Source organism: Diabrotica undecimpunctata, chromosome 9 (assembly GCF_040954645.1).
Source record: "Diabrotica undecimpunctata isolate CICGRU chromosome 9, icDiaUnde3, whole genome shotgun sequence".
In the NCBI taxonomy this organism is placed as follows: Eukaryota; Metazoa; Arthropoda; class Insecta; order Coleoptera; family Chrysomelidae; genus Diabrotica; species Diabrotica undecimpunctata.
In genome coordinates, this window is record NC_092811.1 from 2,530,664 (window position 1) to 2,544,597 (window position 13,934).

Consider the following 13,934-nt stretch of genomic DNA (forward strand, 5'->3'; position numbering starts at 1 on the left):
AGCAGCCCTACCATTCCCATTACAGAATCCATAAACAAATATTATGTCTGCATATTCTGTGGTCGAAAACTGATGTGGCATTTTGAACGAAAGTAACAAAAGCTCTACCAAAACTAACACAATGTACTTAACGTAGATATGACAGAAGAAATATGTATTCTTGTACACATAAATAACAATTGATAATGATAATAATGGCAATGGGTATAAAATATCAAGAAACGTCAAACGGTCAACGCCAACCTTCATTTTAAACTTTTTTAGATTTATTTTTATTTAGTACAGTTGATGCAATGTATTATTATTTGAGATAAAATTTTAATCATTTACAATCAACAAAAACTAACACATACAAGAGGTTTAACTTTTTAATCAATTTAAATTATTATTTATCGAAAATAAAGCCCCAATACGATCTATAAGTAAAAATTTAAAATTGAAAAACAATTGATTCTATCGTAGAGATAATACAAAATGACAGTAAAGATGTTAATTTTCTACGTATTAGATTATGTTGTAGGAACTCATTTTAATTAAAATGTTTGAAATTTATAACATTTGTTTAAATTAATACCTTATAATTTGATACTTCATTATGGTTGTTCTATTTTTGGTAAGATTTGATCGTTCACTAAAAATTTAATAAAAGTGCGACAACATTGTCGCATATGTCGTTTTCATTGGCTATTTATGTAGTTTGAAAATCACTTATTGCATTTTAAAAAAAAATTATACAGGGTGTAATATTTAATACGAATCCCTAAATTAATTTTTCCAAAGTCAGTCCTGGAATTTTTTAGTTTAGCTAATACCAGTCGAATGCTTGATAGTAGTGTACTGTATCATGCAAAAATTAAAAAAATCAAATGAGCCGTATAAACACTACAGTAAAATGAAATAAATGGTCAATTACACAAATCACCCTGTTAATTAATAAAGAAGAGGAGTTGACATTTTTTAGTGGCCACATGATATGCTCCCTGAGGGACTCTACATATGGTAGAAGTATGTAAAGTTCCTCATGACTCACCCTGTATATATATATATATATATATATATATATATATATATATATAATTTTAATTCTTTAACTATATTTTTATGTGCCACACGTTGATTCTATTTTTTTGAGCAAGATTTTGTTTTATTTATAAATGGTATCGATTTAAAACGGCATCAATTCGCAGAGAGTGTAATTTCCCGTACTAAACCTGCAAAGGCCTATTAAGCGTTCCCCAAAAAAACTCTCAAATAGCGCACCTGTGCAAAAACTCCACTTAAAATTCATGTATTCGACAATGGGCGCAGATAAAACTTGTTCTGGCCGAGCGAGATAAGGGAATTTTGCGGCTTCTTATCGCATTTGCGGATCTGGTTCGAAATTCGTCGCAGCCATGTGGAGACACGTTCGAACTGGTTCACGCGTGCTAATCTCTCCGGCAAATAGGCCGAATCGCTTTACGAACGGACTAATAAAAAGATTGTGCCGCGTAAGCGGCAAAATCACGAATTGTTGCCTTATAGTTATGACCTAATTTTGCCTCGAGGTTGTTTTCCCAACAACGTTTTTCTCTGGTTGTTGTGGATTATTGTAGTTTTTTCCGTTGTTTAAAAACTAATTCTAACAATAGGTGACCAGAATCGTATATATTGTATAACACTTCGAGCCATTTTCATAAAATTAGGAATCAATATTATTTTAGTATCTGCAAATTGTTCCAAAATGTGTAACCAATAAAGATAGCCCACGTTTTTTCTGAGAGAAGCATTTCATTTTCAAGTTTATACAGTGTGACCTAATTTTGCTTGGAAATAAACAACTGCTGTAAAGGTGTCAACCAATGTTTTAGTGTCAAGTTACAAAAGACTTATTGCAGGACCAAATTTTACATGTACAGAACATACAAAACATTTTCCTGGTCAATTTTTCAAATTCTTAAAACTTTATCCAAATAGACTTAACCTAAAGACACTTGACCTATGACAGATGAATTAGTGAGCATTTAACCTAACATTATTTGTCCAAAAGTCATTCAGGTCATTTAAAAGTAAAAGATATACTAGATCATTTAGGATTGTAAGAAATCAGATTGATTACATGCTAGTAAATAAGAGGTATAGGAACAGCTGTACATCTGTCAAAATATACCCGGGGGCAGACATAATATCTGATCATGTACCAGTTGTAGGTAATTTCAAGTCAGAATGAAGAAGGTTACAAGTCAATGAAAATGTATGATGCAGAACTGCAGAAACTGGAGAGGAAAGTCTGACCATCAAACAAGAAATAATGATAGAAATAAAAGAACAACACCTGAAGAAACATACAGAGAAAGGGAAATCGTGGATGATGGATGAAATACTTAAACTTATGGATCAGAGAAAAAAAACAAGTATATAAGAGAATACATACTATCGTCAGAAGAAAGATAAGAGAAGCCAAAGAAAAACAAGAAACAGGACAATGTCAAGAAATAGGGAAGTATCAGAGTCGATATGATAACTTCAATATCCATCCAAAGGTAAAGGAAATAGCTGAAGAGTCCCGAAAACGCGGAAAAAAAAACAGATGATGAAGGCAATCTTGACATAACTAAAGAAGATAAAAAGAAAGTATGGGAAGAATACTTAGAGAAACTGTTCCACGACATTAGAACAGTACAAGAACCCACCATTTAAGAAAATTCAGGTCCCTCCCGAAATCCTACCAGAAGAAATAACAGCAGCCGACAGACAAATGAAGGATGGAAAGACACCGGAAATTAATGGAAATTCTTGTAGAACTTCTACAGCTATTAGATGCAGAACAAATAAAAATAATAACTGAAATATTTAATAAAATATACAAGGCAGGAAAAATACCAGTAGAGTGGCTCAAATCGGAGTTCGTACCATTGCCCAAAAAACCAGGAGCAAAAGTTTGTGAAGACTATAAGAACATAAGCCTAATAAGCTATCCGCTGAAGCTTGTTTTAAAAGTCATCCACAAAAGAATTTACCGAACATGCGAGGAATAAATTGAGCCCAATCAGTTTGAATTTGTGAACGCCGTTGGTACGAGGGAAGCTTTATTTAGCGTGTAGATATTGTTTCAGAAATATAGAGATATCAGCTGTGATGTTTTTGCATGCTTGATTGACTACAAGAAGACTTTCGATAGAGTCAGGCATGAACAAATGATAGAAGTGCTGAAGAGGACAGGGATTGACGGAAGAGACCTAAAAATAATAGCTAACCTATATTGGAATCAATCAGCGGTGCTCCGAATAGATGAAGAATATACAGATCAGGTCAGAATATTAAGAGAAGGTGCATAATTTTACCACTGATATTCAATCTGTACTCGGAACACGTTTTTCAAGAGGCTCAAAAAGATATTGATAAAGGCATCTCAATAAATGGAGTAAAGCTCAATAACCTGCGGTATGTAGGTAATACAATAGTGTATTCCAATACCATAAAAGAGCTGCAAAACTTAATGAACAAAATAACGGATACTAGTAGAACATATGGACTGGATATAAACACCAGCATATAATGAGAAATCAAGGCAGATACGAGCTACTCCGATGCATTTTGCAAGGTAAAATTGAAGGAAAAAGGTTTCCAGGACGAAGAAGAATATCCTGGCTTGCTAACCTGAGAGCATGGTATAAAAAACCTCAACACAGCTATTCCGTATAGCAACCAACAAAGTCATCATAGCCAGAATGATCGCCAACATTCAGAATGGACAGGCAACCTAAGAAGAAGATTTAGGTAATTGTAAGATGTGTTTTTGAAGATTTCATCTATTTGATATCAAGGTTCTGCTTTCGGAGTGATGACAATGGAATTATTTCTGTTTCAAGTGTTTTTAAAGTTTCAACCTGAGGGGACAATAAACTCAAGACACGAGCTCTCTTTGTACTATAACGCTAACTGTATTCTATATAGCTAGTTAGGATTTAGATATGTGGCACCTAAAGTCATCAGTCCCAAATGGGTTTACAGTCCCATGGACACGTATTTCGATAAGATTTTTAGATACCAATTAAAGTTCCTTAAAAGGAAAAATGCCTTTACGTTAAATCTCTATTAAATGAAATGTCCATTAGTTCTACAAGATTTAGGTCAAGTGACGTTAGATCAAACGATCAAACGCCAAGTGGCGTTAGTGGAAGTGTTTGCAGTTGTATCTAGTTGTTTTGTGTATTCACTAAATTGTAGATTCTTTTCCGTTGCTGTCATTTCTTTTAGCTTATTTACAGCATTGTTCAGGGCTGCAATCTACAGTCTACAGGTCTAGGTCTGTTCAGATCTAGTTGCTTGCGACTGTTTCCTGAGTTTTCTTTTCTGGATTATTTTCTCTCTTATAGATATCGAAGTGTATTCACTCTTCATTTCATTGTTGCTGGGTGTTGTTGAGTCCCTAGGCAGCTTGTTGTATGACTGAGTTAAAGTGTTCTACAGTTATCTCTTCTTTGGTCTTTAGGGAAATGTTTAGTTCGAATCGCTTATCCACTAGATTTTTAAAGAGGTTCCAATTTGTTTTTCGGTTATGTAATAAACATAGTTTTTTCCTGTGGATGATTGTTTTATGTAGTGTTATAATAACTGGCGAATGGTTGAAAAATAGTTCATAACATGACTCAACATACATGTAGTTCTTGTTTATAGTTAAGTTATGCCAAAGTCCAGAAGATCGGGGGTTTTATTTAAGTGAGTTAGCCAGTACGTTGGTTCTCGTATTATTACTACTTCTAGATTATTGTTGTTTATTGCTTTGTATAGCTTTCTTCCTCAGATTGGATTTAGTCTAGAACCCCGATTCTGATGGATAGCATCATAGTCACCGCCACAAATGAATGGGTTACCTAATTTGTCGAAGAATTCTTTAAAGTCTTCTTTTGTTGTTTTATGCATCGGAGGGCAATAAACTCCAGAGAAAGTAATGGAGCCTGTCTAGTCTTATACAACTATATTTGGGGCTTGTATGTATTCTTTTGCAAGACGAGTTGCGAAATGATGTTTGATTGTGTTTTTAATAATGACTGAAGTGCAACCGTGAGCTTCAATCAGGTATGGATACGGTAAGACGTTTGTTTGTGTTCGGATAAGCCATTCGCATCGCTCATCGATCACATTTTTCTTTTGGTGATTTTGCCCTATTTTGTAACTTGTATAAGGTTATATTTCTATCCATAAGGTATCTTGTCACGAAGCGTTTTGAGAATAATTTTCTACTAATTATTACTCTGCATTTTAATTTTTTTCTCGTCCTTTACTACACAATAGTAGCTAAAAAATGTTTTGATATTTCCTTATTTTGTAACCAAAATTACCTTTGTGAACAAATTATCATGTCTCTTTTTTATTTAAAAACTCATTGAACAAAAAAAAACTGAAAAGAAACAACTTTTTTTTTTGTTTTTCCATGCCGACGTTTCCACAGCATATTTCTTGGCCAAGTTAAGGCGTGGCACTCGTAAACGATTCAAAGCATCACCTGTTGCCATAGCCGAAAAATGAAATATCTATTTGCGAAAGCATTCTTTTGTGCTTGTAAGATTTCTTTGCTGTTTGCTTCATACCAAAGTTAAACAAGGATTTTTTTCTTAAGTCAATTATTCTGCCATCGTTTAGCTTGGAGAATGTTTGGAGGACAGAATCGTCTGAAGGTCCGGGTCGACACTTATAAAAAAAAAATTTTTAAATGTGTTTTGATGACAAAAATTTTAAGTTAATTGATCCGATGGTTATTATATATACAATTGTAAATGCAGGTATTATTTTCGATGCCTTTATCCATATGTGATAATTTTTGCTAATAATTTTGATAATATGCTTGTTTAAAAAAAGTAACGTTCCTTCCCGTTCCCCAAATCAGTTCACACAGACGAGGTACAGGCTGGCTGGTACTGGCTGTCTACCAACATATACTTCCATCTTGGACGTATAATACATCTCAGCATCTGCTAAAGCATATATTTTTATACCGTAACGATTTGGTTTATTCGGCATGTGAACCCTGAATAAACATTTGCCGCGAAAGGCTTCTAACTTTTCATCTATTGTAGTAGATGCTGAAAGATTGTAATGCTTCGGTAGATTAGAACTAAAAGCTTCAAAAATCTCACGTATCGCGGCCAACCTGTCGCGACAGCGACTTGTCTCTTTAGCGACAGCGTAAGGCAATAAATCTCCCTTGACCTTCCATATGTTCTAAATAAATCATCAGCATTCTGATGATTGCTCTTGTTAGCGCCAGATATGTACAACAGCTCAAACAGAGCTTTTCATTTTATAAGATCAATTACCGCTCTGTTATTGACTGTGTCATAGCGTTTCAATGCTATGAACTTATTGGTGCATTCTACTACTTGTTCTAAAATATCTGTAGTGACAAAACATTCCCCAAATCTCTTTTCTCACCAATTTTAGCCTAATATCACCTTTTGGTCCTGCCAGATTGGATAGAAAATTTTCAGTACGAGTTCGAACGTTACGATTAAATTCATGATGTGTCCTCCACCTTGTTCCATCTTTCCCAAACAAACGTGGTACACGCGGTATTACTTCTACTGGTACATGATTTTGGACATATTCTTCATCACAGAAATCCTCTGAATTGGTATCATATTCTAGAACTTCTGAACAATCATCTTGCAAACTTGCGTCGTCATCTTCTGGTTCCGGCTCGGAATTAGCAACAATTTCGTCAAAAAGTTGTTGTAACCTGAATTGTTCTCAGTCGCTCACACCGTCAGGTCGAATAACATACAAACTATTCGGACTCGGCCACAAATTTTTTAAGACTGAATAGCGTGATGAGGATTCGAAAGCTACCTGGCCGCGCGGACAAAACATTATGCGCATTTGAGTTTTAGCGCGAAAAATCTAGTACGTCTGTGTCAGGGACCGTACGTTATCACTCGAAGGTTGAGGCATTTTGCCAGTCTATTTGCTGTTTTTACTTTATCTCTCACTTCTTTGTCCAGGTCTCCTTAGCTAGATAGTGTAATTTCCAGGTATTTTATTTCCATTACTTGTTCAATACAGATGCCATAAATTTCTATTTTACATCTGGTTGATTCTTTGCTGACTACCATTGTTTTAGTTTTCTGAGATGAGATTGCCATATTAAATTCTTTGGGTCTTATGTTAAATCTGTGGACCAGTCTTTGCAGTCATCTTCATTTTGGGCTATCAATATTGCGTCGTCTGCGTAACAGGGTATTTTTATTTCTTTGTTTCTCATTCTATATCGTCTTCCTTTGTTAACGCTTTTGATGATTTCATCCATGATCAAATTGAAGAGCATGGGGCTCAATGAATCCCCTTGACTTATTCGGCTGCGTATTTCTATAGGTTCTGTAGTTGTCCATCTATTCTGACTTCCATTTTTTTGTTTTGGTAGATGTTTTCGCTAGTTAATGTTAGTTAATAATGCCCATTTCCTTTAACGAGATAATCTATTGGAGATCTGTGATATGTTTACATCTGCAGTCTATATTTCAGCTGAGCTTACGCTGAGAAATCATATATATCTGTATAAAAATGTTCCTTTATATTCGGCGAAAAATCAGTGAATCTTTTTGTGCACAGTCACCGTCTAATTAATTTTCCGACCAAAAATAATTTACATATGATAATGTGAGATCCTTTAGACATTTCCTTTCAGAGCACTCCGGTCGCTGGGGGCCATAAATTTCCACTGACCTGTATTTTTTAGCCGCAGAATCTTTATTAAAGTGATGCTTAATGTTTTAAAAGATACATAATAAAATAAAAAGCCCCGGGGAGTTTTTCATTATATCGAAGTTTAAATTCAGCGAAAAACTCATTTACTAAACTTTCACGGTTCAAACCCGGAGTAATTAATCAACGTTCTGTCTGACTCTTTTTTTATAAGATTACTTTATTTAACGTATTAGCGACTTTTTGCCTTCGTTCGGGATTTGACTTTTTTGTTGGCGCCTCTAACAATATTGGGTGTTTAAAAGCAGGGCGTGTTAATGCGCCAAAGCCGCTGGGGTGATACGGCCAATTTGAAAGCTAAGCAACACGACATTGAGTTTGACTTCTAAACATTTCTGAAGGATTTTGACGTGATTACTTAACACAAAACATTCCCTTTGTTAGATAATTGTATTTTTATAGATACTGTAATGAAACACAGTCAACTATATTTACTGATCTTCACATAAAACATAAAACAAGATTTATTTATTCGAAATGACAAGATACTAAATCAAAAACAAAATACGGTAATTATTTAGTAAGCCGGAACGCCTCAAAAATGCCAAATTTTTTGTGGACTTAGCCGAAAAAGTGAAAAAACCTCAAATTTTAATATTTTCTTTGCTTTAAACTAGTAAAAGTGCCCAAATAATCAAAAATACAGAAAAAATAAAAAAAGTACTATGAATAAAAAAAAATTACATAAAAAGCAAAGAAAAGTATAAATACATGTCTTAATATAAAAAACGTAACTAAAACATATTAAATATCACTGTTTTTTACAGTTAAATTATGAAAAAATGGATAAAATTGTTTAAAACAATCAAGATTTTTAATATTTCAAAACAATATGGCGGCCATGCGCAAGAAGTTCAATTTTATGTACTTTTGATATTGTTGCCAGTTTTAACCTTCAAAAGATCTAAAAATTTCATGAAAATTACCTTAATTAAAACAGGTGGATGCAATCTTAATAACCGCGTGCAAAACGAGTACCCATTAACCATCGTCTTATTTTATTATTAAAAATGTAAACCAATAAACCAAATCTAACCTAACACTGGTAAAAAAGCGGTAATAAAAATAAAATTTTTGTATAATTAAAAATCAAAATTTTTATTTGTCATAAGAAAACATGATAATATACGTAAAGTAACGTAACCAAATCTAACCTGAACCTTGTAAAAAAGCTATAATTTTCAGTTAAAAGTAGGTAATAATTTATAAATTTTACGTTTTAGGTAAATTTTTATTTTTCATTAGAAAACATAATTTTGAATAACTATGGCAACACTGGTTAAAATTACCCTTCTTGACCATAAGAAACAGTTGTCATTCCTGTCATTTCTTGTTGTTTCATGGTAACTAATGGCGAATAATGGCAGTGGCTTTTAAAAATCGGGCATATTTTAAATGGAAATTACATAAAGAAGAATATTTTGCACCGAGTAAAAATCATTGCACAGTCATTAGTAAGTGAAGCAGAATTCATTGATATAAATTTCATCTCCGTAGACATGGTTCCGGCTTATTACACTAGTACCCAAAATACAAAAGAAATATATTTTTTTTTTTTTTGCTTTTATTCTAATGAATTTCTCTACTACATACAGTAGTTACAGTATAATTCCCGATGCACGTCATTACTTACGTCAAAGATCTAAGTTGACATTGTTGTCAAATTACAAAAAAATCCTGAATTTATTTTATATTAAAAATATCATAGAATTATTGCAAAAGTAAATTATATAACAAAACATCATCATCATTCTGGCTTTACAAAACTGTGTGGGTACTAGCCTCCTCAAGAATTTCTTTCCAGTCGTTCCTATACATCGCATTCCTCCGCCCAGCACGTATTCCCATATTTCTCATGTCTTTATCGATGTTACCAAGGAACCTTGTTCTCGGTCTTTCTCTTCTTCTCTGACCAATGAGTCTATCAAGGAGCGTTTGTCTAACTGGGTCATTTTGTTCCATCCGCATTATATGCCCTATCCACCTTAGACGTCCTATCTTAATATGATGTCCTATATTATTTATTCTATAAAGTTCGAAGTTGTATCGTCTTCTCCACACTCCATTGTCATTCACTGCTCCATAGATTCGCCTTAGTACTTTTCTTTCGAAACATCCTAACGTGCTTTCTTTACTTTTTGTTAGAGTCTAGGTCTCTGAACCATATGTTAGGACTGGTCGTATTATTGTTTTGTAGAGTTTTATTTTTATATTTCTCTATATAATTATGGATTTAAGGAGGAGATTGAGCCCAAAATAGCATCAGCCATGCAAATTCTGCGGTTTATCTCTGCGGTAGTATTATTTTCAGTGTTAAGGAGCGCTCCCAGGTATACACCCTCGTTCATTGTTTCGATTACATCGTTTTTTATAACACGTGGTCGTAGGATTTGTGGTTGCGTGCTTATTTTCATACACTTCGTTTTGTTGGTGTTTATTTACGTATTTATGTTTATTATACCCATTTTTGTAGCTGATTCTTTTAATGCTAACCCCAATAATAATACCCAACAATATTGATATCATCAGCATAGGCAAGGATTTGCACCGATTTATTATATATTATACCAATAGTTGTGATATGTGACTTACGTAAAGCTCTCTGAATTCGTACTCTACATTCAAATTTTTTAAGAGTTAGTTTTGTTTAATTTAACAACTGATTTGGTACTCCGAGGTCTTTCATTGCGTTGAACATTTCTCTTCTATTCACAGAGTCGTAGGCTGCTTTATAATCTATAAATATGTGATGAGTATCAATATCTTATTCCAGTGTTTTTTCTAAACTTTGTTTCAGGGTTGCAATCTGATGAATTGTCGATTTACCACCTCTGAAACCAGCCTGGTATTTTCCTACTTTCCGTTCTGCATATGGTGCCATACGGTGACATAGTACTATGGAAAATATTTTTCCATAAAAAAGCTGCATTTAGAAGCGTAATTCCTCTGTGGTTAGAGAATTCAAAGACATCTCCCTTTTTTGTGTATGGTGCAAAGTATTCCAATATTCCAATCATTGGGGAGGAATTTCTGTGTCCATATTTCTTTTATAAGCTGCTCTATTGCCATTATGGTATCGTGGCCACCTCTTTTATATAGTTCAGGCGGGAAATTATCTATTCCGGGTGATTTGTTTTTGGCTAGTTTTTTAACCGCATCTTTAACTTCAAGAATCGTTGGTGGTTCCTCTTCCCCTTCGTCTGTTCCCCTTACTCATCTCTTGCTTCTTCCAGGTTTTCTTCTTCTATCTCTACATTAAGTGCCTAATTAAAGTATTCCACCCATCTATTCAATACATCTTTCCTTCTTGTTAATAGGTCGCCATTCTGACTTCTGTCTTGTGGTTGCCTTGAATTCTTTTCTGTTGATGTTAACTTTCTTATATAATGCTCTGAATTCTTTCTGTCTGTTGAGGTACAACAAAAAAAAATTTAGATTACAGGTAAATAAATAAAAATATTAGAAATAGAAAACAATAATTAAATAATAATCTTACGTTAAAAACAATTTAAGCCGCTTGTGTAGTATAAAGAAGTAAAATAGAATAAATGATAACACTTTTTTCATGACTTATTTACTTTTAAATGTTTTGTTACAACTAGATTTTCAAATGTTAATCAATCTTTTTTCTTTAAGTTTTAAGTTTTCCATCAGTTTTAACAGATTTTACACGTCTTTTATTCTCATCTTGCTATAAGGGCATATGGATCCATTATAAAAAATCCAAGTATCATCTATAAAAACAACCTTGTACCTTCATTGTTTGTATATTTAACTCTTTGTCTGTATAAGGTATGGAATATTTCAAATCGCAATCCAAAGATCATGCACCGTTTTTGGTGTAGTTGTGGTCGCTTGGTCAGTCCGGTTTTTTCTTGAAGTCTCGTAACAGCTTATTTTTAAAGGGTAGGATTATAATTATATGTATTTATATAAAATAGTTAAAACATTGTTGTTCATTCATTTTATAATTACAAGTCCCGAATAAGCGCCCTCACTAAACAATATCCATTTAAAACATACCTTATCGCTAAAACACCAACATGCTCAGGGGGCATTTAGCCACTTTTGGTCCTTATGACGGGAGCGGTTACGTATCGCATTCGCCGGACGTTCTCTGGATTGATTCGACACGTTTTCATATTTTCGTGATGCGATGTCCGATGACGAGAAGGGACCAGATCTGGCTGTCGAGATAACTGCTTTGTTTCGTTTTAAAGAGGTTTTATTGGACTTTTTAAATGTTTTATCGTGTTTGACACGATTCATAAAAACAGTGACGTGCGGGGATATATAAAATGACTGAATGGAAAAAAGACTAATGTAACTCGCTTTTAGAATCCCACGCAATAACGGTATAAGACATATTAGCTTATATTCCTTCAGTAAGATTTTATGAATACTTCCTCTTTGCTTCATTGTTTGTTAAAACAACCTAGCTGGAAACCCAAGAAGAACAAATTTTAAGTTTTTCAAGTCCATAAAAACTAAGAAAAACATTAAATAAAAAGATAATTATCAAACACAGTGAAAACACAATCTTTCTATATAGAGTAGTTAAATATAATATGCTTTATGTCACCTAAAAGAAGCTAAATGCCAAACAAATATGTTGCTTTTGGAACTTTGAAACTCGGATTTGGAACTACAGATACCGTACTCATATAAGCTACAAGCCAAAGAACCATTTTCATTAAATTTGCTAAAAAGATTAAGAGTTTTTTTAGCATAATCTATTTTGCAGCGCTTTTCTCTCGGAAATTGTTTATTGGTTAGATTGTAGAGGAAAGTAGCCGAAATTGTACTGGGGCTAGTATTGTACCACAGCTGTATTTATTCTTTATAAGGAAGCTCCGCTCTTATGTGTTTTGGATGCCCAAAGGAAAATATGTTACTTGAAATGTAGACGACATGAGCCGGGCTCTTCAAATATTTCGTAATGGAGATATGGGATTAAATTAATGCTACAGGCAGTATAAAGTCCGTAAGCCTACCTTGCTCTGTCACCTTAAGCTGGCCAATTTGAAGGCAAGTGAAGAAACGAAGGCTTTTGACCTAGGTAGTCTGTTACCAACAGCAGTGGAGAAGTAGCTAGTTGATCACTTTTTAAAACTAACCTCACGATGTGAGGCCAGTTTGGCCTTACTTTGATGTTTGGCTTCACGATCAATGATGTTTGACGGCATTTTAAATTGTCGACAGAAATCAAATACCACATAATTTTAATAAAGTATCCCAAATGGCAGGAAAAAAGTGGTTTTATGCTTTCAAAGCTCGTCATAAGGACATAATATCACCGAGAGAACCTCAAGCAACCTCCATGATGCGCGTAAGAGGATTCAATAAAAGGAATGTTTACGTCTTTTCCGACCTTCTGGAAAAAATTGTTGGTGACAATAATATTAATACATATCGCGTATTTACCGTTGACGAAACGGGTGTCAGGACTGTGCAGAACAAATGCCAAAAGAAATTTATTTAAAAATCCCTTTATAAAAGATATATATTAAAACACCCTATATACCTTTATAAAGGAATTTTTACATGATTTTTTTGTGATACATAGTATACAGCCAGCTACAGGAACTTAGTTTCCTTGTGGAAATGCCAAAAGGTTCTCGCACAAAAAGGTAAAAGGGAAGATGGATCAGTATCCAGTGGAGAACGTGGAGTCAACACGACAGTTGTTTGCTGTGCGAGTGCTTCAGGAATTTATGTTTCAACTATGTTTATATTTAAGCTTATGCGAATGAACAATGATTTGAGAGTTAGTGCTCCACTAGCGACTATGGTTGAGATATCAGAATCAGGCTACATGACTAGTGATCTTTTCGTAGAATGGCTAGAGTATTATATTGATTATTTAAACCCAAAAGTAGAAAAAAAAAATTTTTGGTACTGGATGGGCATATGACGCTCTTCAAGAATCTTGAAGCAATTTTACATGCTAGAGAGCAAGGTGTAATAATGCTACCACTGCCTGAGTACGACCAATCGCGTGCAGCCTTTGGATAGATCATTATTTAAGCCTTTCAAAGGCTACTACACTCAATCAGTTAAAGAGTGGCTTCCTTCTAACTCCGGATTATGTGTTAAACAACTTCACGCAACTGTCTTGATTTCTGAAGTTTCTGGGAGAGCAGCAAGTATTGAAATTGCAGTCAATGGTCTTCAAAGATCATGACTTTTGTGCG

The 13,934-nt window shown here is 34.0% G+C and overlaps 1 protein-coding gene across 1 annotated transcript in view; it reads right to left on the reverse strand.

The window, feature by feature from the left end:
* LOC140449405 (discoidin domain-containing receptor 2-like) overlaps nucleotides 1-13,934 on the reverse strand; it is a 1,157,947-nt gene that overhangs the window by 330,844 nt on the left and 813,169 nt on the right. The window lies entirely within an intron of this gene.